This window comes from Phoca vitulina, unplaced genomic scaffold, assembly GCF_004348235.1.
Source record: "Phoca vitulina isolate PV1807 unplaced genomic scaffold, GSC_HSeal_1.0 scaffold42, whole genome shotgun sequence".
Taxonomy (NCBI): Eukaryota; Metazoa; Chordata; class Mammalia; order Carnivora; family Phocidae; genus Phoca; species Phoca vitulina.
Genome location: NW_022589745.1, coordinates 3,093,456 through 3,108,318, shown reverse-complemented (window position 1 = coordinate 3,108,318; position 14,863 = coordinate 3,093,456). Strand labels below are relative to the sequence as shown.

The window sequence follows — 14,863 nt, the reverse complement described above, 5'->3', positions numbered from 1 at the left end:
AAGTTAGGTGGATAAACACTGAAATACTGAGTATTCACGGTGAGTGCTAGAAATGTTTGCAGCAAGCAGGAAGTATTATTCAAGCCTCGTATCATTACTGCAAAACTATTTCCTGAGCTTTCTTGGAAAACTACCCAACACTGACTTAAACCACAGTATCCAACAGTTGTTCTCTCTTTTTACCAGGTACTCAATAAACCGGCGATCCTGGCTTTAGAGGTGTTGGCATTAAAACACATGAATTAAAAAAAAAAACAGTAATATCAGTTATTTTATTTTTAAAATTTTTTAAAGATTTTATTTATTTATTTTAGAGAGAAAGAGCAGTAGGGAGGGACAGTGGGAAAGGGAGAGAGAGTCCCAAGCAGACTCCGCACTGAGTACAGAGTCCCACACGAGGCTTGGTCTCATGACCCCGAGTCACAACCTGAGCCAAAACCAAGAGTCAGATGCTTCACTGACTGCACCACTCAGGTGCTCCTCATTTATTTTATATATATAATATATGATTTATACGTATCATTATTTATTATACTAATAATTGTTATTACTTACAACAGCTCTGTGACGTAGGTTTTATTGGTTCAGCCATACGGGTGTGAGAGCTGTGTCTCAGAGGGCGCATACTGCAGGATCCAGGGCTTACCACCTGTCTACACTCATGCTGATATTGGAACGCAAATTGTTCTGACCCAAAATGCCAATGGTGCAAGCGTATAGGCAACTTGGATAATCCTAGATGCAAAATAAAGTCATACATTATGGGTGACGTTGTGCCTCTTGTTCATGGTCAATATTCTCCTGCCATCAGTCACCACTGGGGTTGTACTGTTTTGTGCTGATTAATACCACCTCCTGGGATCCAAACAGAAGGAATCACCACAGAGACTCTGGGCGCATGTACATGGAGTCAGCTTGAGGAATGAGAGGGAAGGCCTGATACTTTGGGGCCAGGAAGAAACTAACTAACACACTATACCTAGAAAACTTTGTTCTATTCCTGATATGGCCACCAACCAGCTATCCAATCTGAGAGATGTCACTTAGCCTTAATCTTGTCATAGCAAAATGCAAGACATGGGGCAAGATTTTTATATCCACTTCTAGCTTTCCAATTATTTGAGCTTATGTTTGTCGACAATCTGAAGGATCAAATCTAAAAAAGTGATTTTAGAATTTGAGAGGCCACAGTCTGCATCGTGACTCAGCTGCGTATTAGCTATGAGACTTCGGACAAGTTATGTAATCTTTTTAAACATCTGTCTGCTCACCTAGGAAGTTAGTAATAACTATTTTATGAACTTACAAAAAGCATTAGAGTTAGTACAGAGAGTCTACTGTGCAATGTGTCTATGGATATCATTGTGGTTGTTGTTAATTGCTTATGTGATTCAATTGTTTATCTGAAAAGCTGAGTGCTACCCCTGGAGGGGTCCCAATTCTCCCATTCTAACTCTTTCTCATCTATGCAGGGACTTAGAATTCATAACACAGAGCTATCTTTCTGACTTATCCCTGCAGCAATTTAACAATCATAGGCAGGACTAGCCTTTAGTATTGTCAAAAATCAACCTGCTTATAATCCCACAAAATTAGCTCTATCTCTAAGACAAAAAGCTGTCTTAACTGACAGAATCGCCTTTGAAAGTGCAAGTTCCCAGAGAGTGGCCATCTTGAATTTCTAGTTCAGCTTTCAATAGAACCAGTTAATGAGAATAGGCTGGGTATGTGGGGAGAAAGAATGCAAATCCAGAGAAAAGGAAGGAGTAAGGGCATCAGAGAAAGGAGCAGGAAGGAAGGTGGGCTTCTAGAGCTTCTCTTGTCCTTAGTAGAGTTCTCTTTCTTCCTATCTCTCTTGGCTCTGTGGACCCATGATTCAGGAAGAGGTAGAAGAGGCATAAGCTTTGAGATTTGGCTCCAGAGTTCATGTGATACTTGCAGAAACCTATTCCTTGACCTTGGCTATAACTCTTAATTGCTGGGACACCTAAGCTCTTCTGGTAAGATTGGTGTCATCTCTGACCTGCTTATCTGAAAAGTTTCATATGGGACTCAAAGGAGAAGAGAAATATAGGAATGTTTTGAAGGTAGAACTCCTCATGCAATGGGGAGTAATCATTTGCAGTAATTTTACATACATTCTGTACTCTTTGCCAACTTTCTATATTATCCAGTTTCTTCCAGTACTACCACTTCTTTTATGGGCCGTAAGATTAGATTTAATTATCATTAGAATCAGGTGTATTTCTTATGTAAAATTAATAGAATTGTATGGAAATGCAAATTTATGCAAATATCATGCAAATGAAACCTCAGTGCATCATGTTGAGCTCCCCATAGAATACAGAAAACCAGGCATGGATCCTCTTACAGGAGTAAACATAAGCTTGAACATACACATTTTATGGCATAATTAATCATATGCAATATTACAAGAGTTGTAAGCCAAATTTCCAGTAAATAAAAATGAATTATGAGGCACATACACTTTTAATTCGAGAAGCTGTCCTAGGGTTTGTGATACACACGATTACTCTTGCAATTACCAGAGGTGAGGCATGATTCTCATTTCCTTTAAGGAGGTATGAGAATGAGGACATGATTCAGGGCAGAATGGGTGTCAGAAATAAAGACTGAAAGTGTTCCCAAGTAAAAGGACATAGTCTTCAAGGTAAGGTCTCCAAGTTGGATTTATTTGTATTTATTTACACTTTGCATAATTGTGGTCTAATGTGATGACTGGGTCCTAATACGTCTTCCATTAGTGCTTCCTGGTATTTAGTATTCTGTAATAAATCACCCTGGATGTGTTTATTTATTCAGTAGAGGTTTAATAGTTACTTAATATGCACAAAATGGAATGCTAAATACAAAGGGAAGTTCTTTGCTCTCCTGAAGTTCTTGGATAACTCAGGAGATAAGACAAGAGCAAGATTCATTAGAATTCATGGTAGAAGACCAGGGGAGGTTCAAGAAGCCTTTAGGGAGGCAATATGTTGGCTCGTGGTATTGAAAGATAAATAGAATTTATAACCTTGATATATGTTTAGGATTTTGTCAGAACCTCTGTTCAGAAAGAATTAATTTTCAGACTAATTTGATATCAAGGGGCCTTCATGAAATTTCTATAAGCTGGCTTTCTCTTTAAAAAGATGTTTTATTATCCAATATGCTTCATTAGTTGTTTCTATGTGGTCTCTAAGTGTTCCTTTTATTAGACAAATAATTTCTAATTCCTATTATGTGTCAGGCACTAGGTACCAGGTGTTGGGAATATAAAGTTAACAAGGTAGGGTCATTCCTGGCCTTCATGAAGCATTTAGATTAGTCGGGGAGATAGATATTAAGTAATCAAATAGATAATGACAGTGATTGTGAGTGCTGTGGGAGAAGTGGAAGATCCTGTTGTGTGCCTTGCATGGTAATGCTTACTGTATGACTGACACACTAGTTAGGAGGACACCAAATAAAGCAGAAAGAAGGATGGTCTGGGATGCAAAGTGGACAGTGAGGGCAGAGAATAGTAATCAATGGACAGGACGTCCAGAGGTGCGGACAGGTGCCAGGTCACAGTGATGGTCTTGCAGACCTGGTGACTTTTCACACTAGGAGTGTTTTAAAGAGTTGTTTTGTTTTTTGTTTGTTGTTGTTGTTTAGAAAGGGAGAGAGAGCAGGGGGAGAGGGAAGGGCAGAGGGAGAGAGAGAATCTCGAGCAGGCTCCCGGCTGCGTGTGGTGCCCAATGTGGGGCATCAATCTCATGGCCCTAAGATCACAACCTGAGCTGAAACCAAGAATCAGAGACTTAACTGACTGCACCACCTGTTTTAAAGAGTTTTATATAAGCCTATAGTATGATCACTTTTACTTTTTTCTTTAGAATCTCTCTGGCTTCTGTGAGAAGAAAGTGTTCACAAGAGGTGAGAGTGTTTCTAAGGAGAAAGTTTGGGACATTTGGCCATATGCCCAGAGGAAAGGAAAGCAGTTCAGCCTAAAGCAGCACTAAAGGCTGAGATACATGGACACACATGAGGGAAAAGGAAGGGCAGTGGCTGCACTTAGGGGTGGTCCAGGTGGGTTAACGGACAGGAAAAGCTGAAGGATCATTTCCGGTACTTTGTCACACACAGGTGAAGAGGAAAGCTCTTCATAGAGAAGAGTGCCACTAGAGAAGGAACATATTTTTCATTGTGCTGAAATTAACTGTGGTTTATCCAAGTGGTGATATTAGGGATCACCGGGTAGATATGTTTGGAACTTGGAACAAAGTTCTAAAAATAGCATATAAAAGTGATAATCTTAGACACCAGTAATAATCGGTCTCCACAGTGGAATGAACCGAGAGAAGCGGTCTCTTAACGCAGTATGCTCAGTTTCCGCATTTTCTGCCCCAAATGGAACAAAAGAAAGGCAGAAGAAGCACCCAATCACACAAAAAGAGGTGAGCAAATCTCAGAGCTCTGGATGACTAGATGTATGGCTTTGGTCAAATGCCCTGATCACTTAGAACCTCAGGTCCACTGCTGTGGAATGAGGACACACATGGATTTCCACAGAACATTTGGTTTACTAAGTATGATGGTATATGGAAAGTTCAGGGCAAAATTGAAGTTAACCTTCCCTGACTCAAAACTCTCCTTTCTCCCCCCGACTCTTTCTCCCAACAAAAACATACAGACTTGGGGATGGGGGCCACCTAACTGGCTCAGTCGGTTAAGCAACCCACTCTTGATTTCGGCTCAGGTCATGATCTCAGGGTGTTGAGATTGAGCCCCGTGTCCGGCTCTGTGCTGGGTGTGTTGCCCGTGTAAGATTTTCTCTCTCCTCCCTCTACCCCTTCCCCACCCCATGTGGCACATGTGTGCTCTCTCTCTCTAAAAAAAAATAAAATAAAATAAAAATAAAAATAAAGTAATAATAATACAGACTTGGGCTTTCATTTCCTCTTTTCTCCATCTCAAGAAAATGTTCAAAACATCCTAGAATATATTGATTACAATAACTTTTCTCTCCCGTGCACACACATAAGCACACACACCCAGATACAAACTTACAAAAGCCTCGAATTGGAAAATGGAGACAATTTAGCTACCTGAGAGCAAGTGCTTTGTAGCCTAACGCTATAGAGTTTTAAACTAAAAGCCAAAGAATGAACAAAACAAAAAATATAGCCACTGGATTTGTAAATTTTTAATTACTAAGGACAAAGAGGAAATCAAAAGAGGAGAATATTTAGAAAGTAACAAACCCTGAATAAAAAAAAAAAAATGAACCTAGTAAAAGTCTTAAAATACTTCATATCTAACCAAATGGGTACTAAAAATGGAACTAAACAGCCAACCTGGAGGGAAAACAAACAAAAACCCCACAGGAAAGGAGAAGACCTGTGTTTTCCCTCTGGTTTCCCTCCAGGCACCTGCTGATGAACTTTGGAGCCACCGGAAGTCAGACATGGCATTAACTCTTTGGCCGAGGGATGTGTGTCATTTGCACATTGGGAGCTCTAAAGGCCAGGTCTCATCAGTTCCTCCGTCTTGTCCCTGTGTGCCATGGACCACAGTGCTGGTTACATCCTGGAGTCAGGGTCACCCAGAGAGGTGTGCTTGCCCCCCTGCAGTGGGAGGGGGGCTGGAGACAGACGGGGATTTGATGCTTTAAGCCACTGAGATTCTGCGGTGCTTGTTACCGCAGGCCCCTTATCCTGATGGACAGGCCAGCCAAATGTATTCAAATAAGGGAAAACACTAAAAGATAACAGCAGGAATTAGTAAAAGGGAATGTCCCGTGCCACAGGAAAGGAGGAATAAATCTAAGACCTCTGATAAAGTTCTGATTGATTAAATTAAAAAATTGAGCAAGAATACACACGTAAAAAATTTTAGCAACAAATCAGGGGGTATAACCTCAATTCTAGAGGAGAAAAATGTTTAACTTTTATGAATGTTATACATTATATAAAGTACTATGTTAATAAGTTTGCAAATATACTAAAAGATATTTTTTCTAGGGAACTGTAAGTGAAAAGAATTCTATAAAAAAGTAACTGGTTCACGTGTTTTAGGAGCTTTATATGTTCTTCAAGGAATACATACTTTCTAAAGCATTTCAAGTTTCAAAACATAGAAAAAAGATCAATATGTTTAAAAGACTGATGACCTAGATATCTATCTATACCTGCATGAATGCAAATACACACACAATTTCAAGGTTACAAGGATGTTCCAATACTGCAAGAATTTAATGCATATTTCCTAATTAATGTGTATAATTCATCTAAGTAATAGTTTAGAAGTGGAAATCCATCCACTCTTTTTGAGTGGCAAAAAAACTAATTTTAAAATGTAAAATACTTTCCTGATTAAAGGAGATGTCAGTAAATTTGTTATGGAAGAGAAATGCCTTAATATGATAAATGGAGTATATCTAACACTGGTTTTAAGTATCCTAATTAATTCAAAGCACAGTGGAATTCCTATTAAAATCAGGAACAAAACAATCAGCCCCATTATCACTGTTATAATTCAACATTGTTCTTGAAGTTCCAGCCAAGGCATCAGGCAAGAAATATAAATCTTTGTATAAACAATGGAGAGGTTACCATTACACTCAAAAGGCCTGATAGTCAAAATAGAAAGTTTAGTAGTCTCAAATGAGGACTTATTCAAATTTTTAAGAATTCATAAAGCTGAAATAATGACATCCAAATTTCATCTGTTTAAGATTAGATGTGTCACATGAATTGCTTCCAGGCCAGGAAATTACACTGGGTTAGAGTCCACTAAAACTAAGCTAACAAAGACAGCATAGAGACATGTTTATTAATTATACTTTATCATAAAAATAAAATATCGTTTAATAAAATATTATTTAATAAAAATATATCATTTAATAAACATATTAGGATTTTGTCAATATATACTATTATAAATAGCTCTTCATAAGGACTCAGCCATAGTTCTGAAATGGTGCCCATGATAATTTACATCCACACATCTTCTTCTGTTCAAGACTTAAAGAAAATTGTTGTCTCTTTGATTAAGGTATTTTGTAAGGGTTACCATTCCTCTCCACGCATACTGGCTGAAGTTGTCTGCAAACTTTTACAAGAAATAAAAGCCAAGTCCTTTGCTATTTCGAAGCATGATGCCCCAGCAGCTTGTCTGATACTCAGCATTGCTTCTTCAGCAGTAACTAAGAAATGACCCCCCCCCCCCCCCCGCCCAGGACCACCACCTCCTTCCAGTTTGGATAACTGTTGCTCTTGCTTAATATAGAACAATAAGCTTAGATGGCATAGCATGACTGACTATTACCTATTTTATTTCTATTCCCTAAGCTAAGTATGAGTTTTTTGCCTCGCTAGAGAACTCTAATGTAAATAAATATTTTTCAACTCTTGAAACCCTTTATTGCATTTATTACTGCTAAGTTGTTGGGTGTTGTCATCCAGACCACAAGAATTCCTGTTAAGTGGCTCTATTGAACAAACTCACTATGAGTTCAGGATCAAAAACAGCTAAATTGATTGACTTGTTTGCTCCAATCTTACGGAGAGTTAATTCATGTAATTGTCGTATTTTATCTTGGCTTGGCTGCTAGGGAAATTGAACTCCATCTAGCACAAAATGGTATGCTAAGCATTTCTCTGTGCTGGGTTTACCCTGGCTGCAAGTTACTCTACCCCCTCCTGTTCCCTCACACTATTCCAACTTTATTGTTTATTGTCTCTTATTGAGATTTCTTAGTGTGTTACCTTAACTTATTTTATCAATGAACTAAGCAATATGCATATATAAATTCTGCTTAAATTTCACAAGTTGGCATCACATACTATTTTTTTAATTGTCTCCCTGTTTTCTTCCCTCTTCATTCTCAACCATTTCCATCTATCTTTTGCCTGTGTGTCTACCATTTCCCCTGTCAGAATATTTTAATCAAAGGAATAGCCTCAGTGAAGCCGTAAACAGGCTCCGCTCTGTGAAGGTGGTGATCGTATTCTCACTGTGGATTTCGAGTCTTCTTACCAACAGCATGGTCACATGTCTGAAGAAAGGCAAAAAGGTGAATTTTCAGAAAGAACTAATGCAGATCAGTCCTTTGGGACGTCCAAGTACCCGTAGGATCTTGTGAACTGCTAATTGCTTTAAATACCACTCTTGAAAGTGGTCCAGGGACGGTGAGTCCGTACAGTGTCTTATTAGCTGAATCAATATCTATGCTTTAAAAATTGGCAAGAACACGAAGACCTTGAAGCTTCTTTTGTTACAAGGAAACCAAAATGGAATATTAAATATTTAAAAAGTAGGTCAGACTTAATAAATGCATTTTCAAGTAATCCAGCCTTTAAATTAAGCCGCAGTATGGAATAGATGGATTTGAGACGATGTGCCGGCAGCCACGCCAGTCCACATCGGTGCTCCTATTATGTCAAAATTCTATTTACACAGAAATAGCTTAATGCAAATTTACATCCAAAAAGCCACAATAAGGACCCAGAAAATTAAACACCTAATTCTCAGTAGAGGCAAATGTGCTGGCAGGGCGGAGATTATGCCAAGACTTGGTGTCATAAAGTCTGGAAGGCACGGTGACAAGGAAAAGAGGTTGTGACAAACACACACACACATTACCACGGAGATGTCAGAATTCCCATCTTGCTTCCACCACACGATGACAGGATTTTCCCCACTGCATTGAGAATGATGTTTTCCAGCCACTGCTAACAGGCTCTGGGAATGGGGTGGTTTTAATGAAATACACCCTGGGCTCTGCAATCTTTCAATGCACGAGCTAGGTGGATGCATTGTATAACCTTTTCTCTGTCACTGAGTCGGGGACGGTGCTGCTGGCCTGGTTCCATGAAGATCGTCTTCCTGGGGAAGATGGGCGGGCCAGAACTGTCAGCATCTGTCTCTATTTGAGGCAAAGACCAGAGGACTTGGCTGATACTTGTCTCCTGAATAAAGCAGTAATGAACAAGGCACAGATCAACGCTCTATTTAAACTCCATCAATCTGCTCCCGGTGCTTTGCACGGGGACTGCTTTGCCGGGCACGAGGGCAATCTGGATTGATCCCCAACTATCCTCAATTGTTTTAACCCTGCTCAGCACGGGTATCTACTAAAAGCACAAGATCCATCCGATGAGAAACAACTCTAGAGATCAGTTAGCATACATTTTCTGACTTCTGGGTGCACCTTAGAACACCTAGGGAGTTATTCTATCCATGGCTTAGAGAAGATCATGATGAGGGCCTGCCCAGACCGGCAGAATCTGCATGGTTACCATGGGGGCCCAGGCATCCTGTCGCAAAATGCACCCAGGCAACTCTAATGTGTCATCCAGAGGGTGAACGTTTTACTTCCAATCTCTGTCAGATATGTGGACAGGCTTAAACATCCTTTACAAGAACTTGTCTACTCTGTAAAAATTACATTACCTGATACTTCCTCCTGCAAAAGGTGGCCTATTTCAATTTCAGAAACTCTGATTTTTCTAAAGCAATTCCTTCTAGGAAAAAGAAAAATGTCCCCTTGCTACCTTCACCTTTTGGAACCACAGAGAATATATTTTACCCCTTTCTATATTTGAAGGTAAAATTGTCATTATTATGACTCCATTATGTTTCTTTTCAAAGATATCTCCACGTCCTCCTTGTGGTTTCAGGCTGTGTGTCCACACAAACGGATGCTTCTTCATCACCAATTGAAATGAACATAAAGAGTGAGAACAACTCCCTTGGTTTGATGGTAAAATGTTGTTGGTTACATTTGAGAACAGTATTTCAAAAGGTAGTCCATACAAGAGAAAAGTCTTAGGAAAAGCCCTCGCAAACAGTAAAGTCTAACTTCCACAGAAGTATTCCTGTGCAAGGCTGTTGTAACTAAGAAATTCTCATAATATCTGAGTGAGGCCACTTAAAATGCTTTGGCCCTGAACTGAAAAGAATTCATTTATCTTACAAGTTAAATAACCCTGTCTTCACAAACTCCTGCAAACCTTGGATGCACTGGGAAGACACAGAGATGTATGATCTATCCCTTGTAGTCGTGTGCTATTTTCAGCTAAAATGTATTAAAAATTCTAATATCAATAATGTTCAGTCTTATTTGCATTCACTGACTCCACCACATGTTTAATTTTGATTTTAAAACATTATAGACATTATTTTTTAAATAGCTTCACCTTGAGAAAGCTGTAATAAAACAAAGTGAGGGAGAAAGTTCTTAATTTGAATTGCAATGCATCTTTCCTTTAACTGTATGGTAACAGGAATATTATGTGATTTGAAGACAAAACTTGACTTGTGTTCAGAGTTTAGTTACTTACCTTTAGTCCTCAAATCACCTCATTTAATCCTAAAATATTTCTGCAAATAGGCATAATTATTATTAGCAAATCATTTTACAAATGTGACTACAAAATGTCAGAGAGGATAAAAAATTTAAGCAATCCAATAAACTGTGCACCTGTATTGATTTTAATTATTTTACCTCCAAATTGATTAATCTTTCCACGTTTTCACATAAGTCAAGGTAAGGTACACATTTCTTTTTCTCTTTCTTTCTTTCTTTCTTTTCTTTTCCTTTTTTTTTTTTTTTTGGTGCACTTTTCTGATAAGAAAGCTATCCTTCCCTCCAAACTCTCAATCTCTCCCATATATGCATTCCAAAACTGAAGAAAAGAAAGAATTCCATATCACCACAGTCAGAGCAAAGGAGGATATTTACGTGAAATGGGTCTTTACTGAAATTCCTAAAAGCTGAATGTACATTGGTCCCTTACTAGATTTTGCTTTCTCTCAATATTCCATTCAATTTCTTATACTAGGTCATTGATGTCCAATGACTTATAAGAGAAAAAGAGGGTAACTATCTTTATTTGTACGTGTTCTACACGGCATAGAACCTCCAATCAGATTGCGGAGGGGTGCACTGTCTGCCGCATCAGGGAGCGATAGGCTCCCAAAAATGGCTTTCAGGAGGGTTCTCCACGAGAACCTCTCTCACCTGCTGCTCTGACCAATGCTTGGCTTCTCATGTTTAACTTAGAACTTCCTCTGCCCCAACACCTTCGAAATATAATGAGCTTCTCTGCATGTTTCATTAGATTCAAGATGCCAGGCACGGGGAACTCTGCCTCGTTCACTGTTCACCTTTGTCATCCAGGAGTCTGGGACTGTGCCCTGTACCTTGCGGACACTCAGTAACTACTAATAATTTAATAAATTTAACAAATGAATGAAAACACAAGCTGGTGACATTGTGGGGCAATAGGACAGGTGTCCGGATGCAAACCCCTTTTGGCCTTTAGCTTTTCTAAGGGAAAGCTCATACCGTACAAAATGAATGGAAGGACTCAGGTGAGGGAGAAGATACATACAAGAGGCAAGCGTGTTTTCTAAACTTGAAAATTATCCTGCTAATCTCGAGCAGAAATGACAAAACTAAATTCGTTATGAGACGTACACATTCGTCGTTCACTTGTTTGTTTGTTCATTCACAAATAGCTTCTCAATCCTTCCATGTGCCAGGCAATCTTCCCCGCTTGGGAATACCATAGGGAATCAAAACAAGACATCTGCCATTGTAGATCTCACATCCCAGTGTTTATGTTCCTGTTCCAAGTTGACATCTATAGAATCCTTCCCAGAAAGGAAATGCAGGTCAGGCTTCTCTCATGACTCAGAACACACCAGTCAGGGTGCGGGATGATGGGATGGGAGGGCTGTGGTTTGCTAAGCTGAAATCTGAAAATAAGTCAGTTAAACAAAACATTTTGATTCCACGGTGGGGGAAAATGTGTGTGTGTGTGTGTGTGTGTGTGTGTGTAAGAGATTTTAAAAACATTGTTGACATTTGAACATGGAATATAATGGCCTATAGCACAACAAAGAAGTCATGGCTTAGGTGAGGGCGCAGGGAGGCAAAGGGTCAGTCCCTCCCCCCTGAGTGGAAAGACAGAGGTCCTCAGAGGCTCCAAATACCAGCAGTTTATCTATCTTTTTGATGCCGTTCTGAGAGCATGCAGTGCCGGGCAGGTGAGGGGCAGGTGCCTGCGTGCAGGAGCGAGGGCGGCTGTGTTCCCCAAGTCACTGTCTGTCCTTGCCTGGATGGTGCGCCCGGGGCCGGGATGGCCCCCTCTCTGGCCTCACAGCGCAGGCGAGGCCGGCCGAGGCGCCACGCGGAGCCCGGAGACCGGCTGTCACTCAAGGAATCATTAGCAGCGAAGCTCATGGTGTTGTCATGGTCGTCACCCTGAGAGAAGGCTGGCTGCCGACCACATCAGCTTGCTTAGGGAGTGTGAATCCAAATGACATGGAATCTGAATGTTAATGAAAATTTTCTCTTGCTTCAGGCTTCAGATTCCATCCAGAAAGCTGTCATCTGGAAGACATTATCTTCCTTCTCTTTCTCTTTCTCTTTCTTTTTCTCTTTCTCTTTCTCTTTCTCTCTGTGTGTGTGTTTGTGTGTGTGTGTGTGTGTGTGTGTGTGTGTGTGTCGTTTTGATTGGAATTTTCAAGTTTATGGACAATGTAAAAATAATTTTTAACCAGCAGTGCTTAGTTCTTGGGCAATGAATGTTTAGTAAATTACAGAGCTGAGTCAGTGGTGGGGGTCCTTCCCTGAGGAAGGGAAAGATTTCAGGATGGTAATACAGTTTTTTGCTTGGATTTGTCTATGAAATGTGACAACTCTAATCCCAAGTGAAAATACTTTTAAAACAAGAGGTCCAATCGTTAATGTTAACAGGGGTGCATCTCTGTTTCCTCCACACAGAAGGATGCACAGTAACATCTGATGTGAGGGGGCGTGAAACAGCTCTTGTTTTAAAAAGGCTGCTGTGCAACCACCTAGTATTTACTTATTACAAAGGCCTCTATCAAATCGCTTAACCTCACAATTGCTAATGTTTTCCCATAAAATATTTTAAGAATTTTGATTTTGAAAAGTGAAGTCAGGTGACTAGAGGCATGCAGATCCAGAATAGTGCGCGTGCATGCGGATTATGCCCTCTGATCTCGCAGTACTCGAGTGCAGAGGTTCCCAGCTCACATTCATTGCTAACAAGTTAAAAATATAGAAAAATACGGCAATAATCCTGTTCCATGGGGCAGGGGGATTATTAGAAAGGGAGTTAGTGCAGGCTCGGAGGAGAAAGATGTCCCATATCACTTTCTGTTTTACTCATCCTTTCCTAAATATAGCAAAGTTAGAATTGGAGGAAACTAATCTCAAAATTTATCTAACAGAGTAACCATATGTGTGGCTTCTGAACCATAAATGAGCCAAAAGTAAGTTTCCTGAGTCTTCCTATCAAAAATCATATGAAGATATTGAAAAGGAAATGTCTATCTTGATCCTGCCCAATATTTGCAAACATTAATACTCCTTTTTTCCCCTTTTTTTATAGCAGAGAGGTCACTCATCTGCAAGAAGAAATACCTATACTCCAATTCTACCTCCCTAATTATTACCTAGTTGCAAAAATTTTGAAAAATCATTCACTGGCTCCTTATCTTGACTCCCCATATTTGTAATATATAAGCATTACTTTAGATTTTTGCAGTTCTAAGATACTAGTAAAATAATTTAGGATCCGTGAACTTATATATGAATAATGATAATAATATCACTTTGCCACATGCCAAGAACTGTGCTAAATACCTAACAAGCAACACTCCACTTACTTTCCACACAAATACTACAAAATATCTTTAACTTTGTTTTAAGATGAGAAAACAGAGGCCTGGAGAGATTAAGTGACTTATTCAAAAGTATGGGATATACTGGGTGGCACGGCTTGTTTAGAATCCAAATCCACCAGAATCCAAAGTAGATTTCATGAACACACATTCAGCTACCTCCCCAAGTGGTTCAGAAGCCTATGGATGTCTCCAAGGTAGTTGTTTTCCAATACACTGACGTGTATTCTTTTTTAAAAGGGAAGGTGCAGAGGGAGAGGGAGAAGCAGACTCCTCACTGAGCAGGGACCCCGATGTGGGACTCGATCCCAGGACCCTGAGATCATGACCTGAGCCGAAGGCAGACGCTTCACTGACTGAGCCACCCAGACGTCCCTACACTGGTGTGTATTCTTTTAAGAAGTTTTGAATTGTGGCAACTTTGATATTTGAAAATAATAAAAATAAATGAATACATATTCTTTCCTCAGCGAATTCTAAAACCAGCAACCCTAAAATGGTGCTAGTTATGGAGCTGCAGAGATCATTATTGCCCATCCACTCGGGGACCGTACTATGAGATTTTAACCCCCCAGCAGCACTATCAAGTAATTATTGAAATTTAAAAGAAAAGGAAACTAAGATGTAACTGGAATAAGCTGCTAGAAAAAGTAGCCCAGCATGGCTACTTTGTGATTATTATTTTTTACTATGCTTTGTATTCTTGAGGAGTTTTAGATTAAAAATATAAAAAAGTTGAATATAGAACAACATAGAAAACTTGAGAAGATAGTACAGAGACTTCCCATATGGTGACACAGAGAGCTCCTGCTTTATTAACATCTTATACGGTATGTCTGTTACGATTAATGAAATGATACTGATACATTGTTATCAACCAAAGTCCACAGTTTATTCAGATTTCCTTAGTTTTTACCTAATTGACTTTTTTTCTGTTCAGAATCTCATTGGCATTACGTGTTAGATTCAGTTGCCATGTCTCTTTAAGCTGCTTCTGCTTCAGACGGTTTTTCATACTTTCTCTTGTTTTTTGTGAACTTGACAGTTTTGAGGAATATTGGTCAGGTAGGGTTTTCCTCTATTAGAACTGGTCTGATGTTTTACTCATGGTTGGATTGGGGTTATGGGGTTTAAGGAATGAGATCACGGAAAGCAAAAT

General features: G+C 39.5%; 1 pseudogene; it reads left to right on the top strand.

The window, feature by feature from the left end:
- LOC116648206 overlaps positions 1-4,004 on the top strand; it is a 39,882-nt pseudogene extending 35,878 nt beyond the window's left edge.
- The last annotated feature ends 10,859 nt before the right edge of the window (positions 4,005-14,863 follow it).